The 4,144-nt window shown below is 43.9% G+C and overlaps 1 long non-coding RNA gene across 1 annotated transcript; it reads left to right on the top strand.

Annotated features, from left to right (window-relative positions):
* Positions 1-3,178: 3,178 nt before the first annotated feature.
* LOC148911610 (uncharacterized) lies at positions 3,179-3,890 on the top strand. The gene is made up of 2 exons (XR_016119564.1): positions 3,179-3,463; positions 3,694-3,890. It is a non-coding gene; the product is annotated as an uncharacterized LOC148911610 (long non-coding RNA).
* Positions 3,891-4,144: the final 254 nt, after the last annotated feature.

Genomic DNA, 4,144 nt, shown 5'->3' with positions numbered 1-4,144 from the left:
AAGTCCAAACGGAATGATTTTCAAGGCTGCTGGGGTTGGGCTCTACGGAAAAATGCGCAGGCACCCTGTTGTTTGTCTTACTTCTCATAGGCTGCAGTACGCCATTGTCATCGCAGAAACGAAATCCTACGTTGGCATGGCTGCTCGTGCCAATGCAAATACTACAAAGGATTAATTTCTTCCCTGAGTAGTTCAAATTCACGGACATGCCCGTGACATCAACCCAAGACGCCTGGGTGTATTTTTTCTCGCCTGTATAAGTCGTATAAACACAATCTACTCCAGCTACGTAGGGGTTGTTCATCGCCATATATAATAGCTCAGACCAATGCTTGCAGCTGCTAAGCCGGCTTTTAGTAAGTTATGGTCATATTCCTCGGTAACCTTCTTTACTGGTTTCTTTGGTGGCTTTTCTACATGCGCCTTCTTTGATGGTTTTTCTACGTGCTCCTTCTTTGGCTTCTCCACGAAATGGGGAATGTTCCTAAGAGTGTCAGAGTTCACGTCATTCACCCCAAACTTCATATCCTTAGTAGCTCGTTGAAGTTTGTTGTTGTAACCCACGACGGAATCGGCGTTGATGACCAAATTACTTGGCATTAACCAACAACCAGGACTCAAGGCATAATCCAGTCTAACCTTTGATTGCTGCACCGCAAGTTGATATCTTTGAACTGACTTAGAAATCTCATTCTCGATAACAGCGCTTTCGAAGAGAACGAGGAATACTTGTTGGGTTTCCTGTGACGCACCGGAGGCATCTACGATGGGGCTGCGAGTGCTAACCTGGGCCCCTAGAATGCAGTAAACAAAGGCTTCAATGCTTCGATTAATCCTTGCTAGGTTTTTCAGTCCAATGCCCTTTGCGGCAAAGAAAGGCGCCCAAGGATACTTTTCTTTGCTTTCTATGAAGTAAATCAAGTCACCTTTTGACGCTTTACCCCCTAAGTCGGAGAATTCCCATCTGCTAGGATACCCCATACCCGGAGTTTCTATGCTGGCGCCAACATACGAAGCATAGGTGTAAGTCTCTCCTAAACCATGGGCGGCACCCTCTTTGTTGCGAAAATCAGGGTTGGTAAGCTTAAACTCATTCCTTAATCGCTCCCATGCGACTTTGTCATATTTGTTATCCTTCGGCTTAAAGATAGTGTCACTAGGAAGCGGCGCTCCTAACTCAAACAATATCCTACGAATAGTAAAAGCAACATGAAATCGCAGGAAAGGAATATGGAACATGTCCGCGGCTATACCGCATCCTTTAGTAGCAGCCCAGACAGCAAAGTTTAACTGCTGCGGCCAATACCGCATGTTGGGACCTGATAACCATTCTCTGGATTCTTTCCCTGAGGTATGTTTCATGGCAGTTTCTCTAAAGATGTCTCTGACTTTTATTTTGAAAGTCGTAGAACCCACGGGTATTTCTAAGGAGGTAACCATCTTAGCAAAGTCATTTGCGCCGCCTTTGTTATCGTAAAATGGGTAATCCTCCGTTGCCGGTAATAAATTCTCTGGAAAATTAGGCTGCCTTTCTTTATGCTCGGGTTTTGGGTTCTTTGGCTCCAAGTCCGCATTGCTGTACATCCTGGAGCCTTCATAGTAAATCCCATCGGGTCTTCTTTCAAACTTACTAGGGTCTGCATGCGGAAACATCTTCCTAAATGCTCTCCAGTTGGCATAATCCCGGTTGTCGTGATGTGGCTGCTCCTCTATGTTATTCCCAAAAGCGTCGTACATTAGTATATAATGGATGTTATACCTTCAGCACCTCAGTTGTACCCAGATGTTCCCAACTATCACACCACGGCGCCCATTGAAAATGCAGAGAATTTCCGTTTAAATAAAGCGAACTTAATCCTGGCTTACTTGGAAGGGCAAGCGAAACACTACGAAGAGGTTAGGAAAAAGTATGCCAGGGCCCGAAGCATACTACATAAAATCGCGATAACTTCCGGCTCCATGTCCGTGGCGTTAACAGGCACCGGCGTTGCTACCTCACTCACCGGACCTGGAATAGTCGTTGGCGTTCCTTTGGCCGGCGTTGGAGCCGTCTGCGGCATTGTTTCCGCTGTTACGACAGGCATTATAAAGCAATTGTCCGGTAAGATATCCAAGCACGACACTCATATAGCCCTGGCAAGAGCAAAGGCTAACACCATTGCCGACTTGGTGTCTCAGGCTCTGCAGGACCGCCGCATAGACGACACGGAGTTCTCTTTGATCCTCGCGGAGGAAAAGAAATACGGCGAATTAAAGTCGGGCAATAAAAAAACCATCGTGAAAGATCTTTCCGAGGAATCTCGCAAAAAGATCTACCAGGAGGCAAAAGAGGAGCTCCAAAGAAAACTCGCTCAGTAGACATCTGCTTTGAAAAGAACGTAGGGGGATTTCGACTGCACATTTCATCTTCTCGGAATCCATTCTAATAGGGGGTGGTTGGGGTCTATTTTGTAAAATATTTCGTAAATTACGTCGGGGTAATAAGGAATATCCTTATCCAGCCGACAGAATAACCACTCGGCCCTTTGCATATCTGGGACATGAGGAATACGCCTACCGGACAAAAGATAGGGAATAGCTTTGTAATATTTCCCTAGCTTTAATTTTTTCAATGTCTTTCGTAGACTTTGTGGGGTTGGCTCTTCTAAGTGGTCTATGATTTTCTGCCTTACTTCATCGTCTAAATATATCGGATGTAAACCTTGGATATGACTCATCCAGTCTCGGAAGTATCTTATTCTCTTATATGGGGTCTTCGTACGACCTCCATTGGCGTAATACTGCTCTCTGGTAGCATTTGGTACGGCATTACGAATATTCTTACCACACTCGTAACACTGTGCTGACGTGTCATCTTCTATTTGCATTTTTTTACCACAACACCAGAAACCCTTGGGCTTGGGTATATTAACTTTGAATCTTAGGCAAATCACACAGAAGTCATTGGCGAACTTTTTACATTCATGCATCGTATATCCAACAAATATTTTAACCTCCGTTTGCAGTACCCAACAGAGCAGCAGTAAGGGACTTTTCGCGCTGCCACCCGATCGCGCAAGACCCCCTGTAGGGCCTCGTCACTGCTCCAAAAAACCCACCCCCCCCCCTGGTGTTTTTCGATTTGTGATTTTTGGCAATGGCGGCGATTCGCGAGTCCCCCTTACTGCTGCTTCACGAGGTCCGAGCATTACTAAGCATTTTCAGCAGCAAGTATTTGAATTATTTTTGCGGGGTAGTATCGTCAGATATGTTAGTACTTGTGCCAAATGAACCAGCATGAATCGTGCACATTCTCCGTGTCGAATAACACAAGACCTAGTAGGTAGCTGATGACTTTAACTTAGCGTATTTTATGCAAGGAGATGTTAGTAATGGACACTTGGTTGAGATGACCTAATCACTTCTCAAAGTCCAAAGTGCTGAAGCGCAGCTGACATTCTTTACTTCTCGTCTCATGGAAGAGGTATTTGGACGGCCAATAGACCCCTATGTGACGTCAGAGCTCAATTTGAAGGACAAACCATAAGCATTTCAATCCCCTGAGAATTAGAAAATCTTTGTTATGTCGACCAAATTGAGCTGCATTCCGACGTGCTGCAAGGGGTCTATAGACCTTATTCGTTGGCATCTGATATTTTTTTTATTATTTCAGAACACATGTCATTCTCTAGAGTATCATTTCTTTGCTTAAAGGTTGTGGATAGCAAGACATATGAATATGGATAAAACACAAACACAGAATCTTATTCTCCAGTGTATAGCACAATATGTCCGCTGAAGTGGGAAAACGTACAATACACCCAACCTATAAAATCTAGAAGTACATTGCAGATTATGTTCCTTCTGGTTAAGCCAAACTGAGAGTTTATTCATTAAATGAAAATCTCATAGTCACTGGTTTTGTAGTAAAGTAAACAACTAAAAAAGTAGATTCATTATGGGTTCTTACGCCTACTAATGACCCACAAGACTTGTCTAGGCTTGGGTTTAGTGACGTTAAGATAAGCCCAGACAAAATCCCCATTTATTTAATTTACTTTGCCTAAGGGCATGTAACTCGTGTCATGATAAGTAAATAATCCAGAAGACTGTGTGGTCCAAGCTCAATATTGCAGAAAATCTAAGCAGCCAGAATAATGAAGTA

Source organism: Actinia tenebrosa, unplaced genomic scaffold, assembly GCF_029948245.1.
Source record: "Actinia tenebrosa isolate PJP-AT-01 unplaced genomic scaffold, QUT_ActTen_1.0 PGA_scaffold13__45_contigs__length_12533684, whole genome shotgun sequence".
Lineage (NCBI taxonomy): Eukaryota > Metazoa > Cnidaria > Anthozoa > Actiniaria > Actiniidae > Actinia > Actinia tenebrosa.
This window is presented reverse-complemented; position numbering and strand designations above follow the sequence as displayed.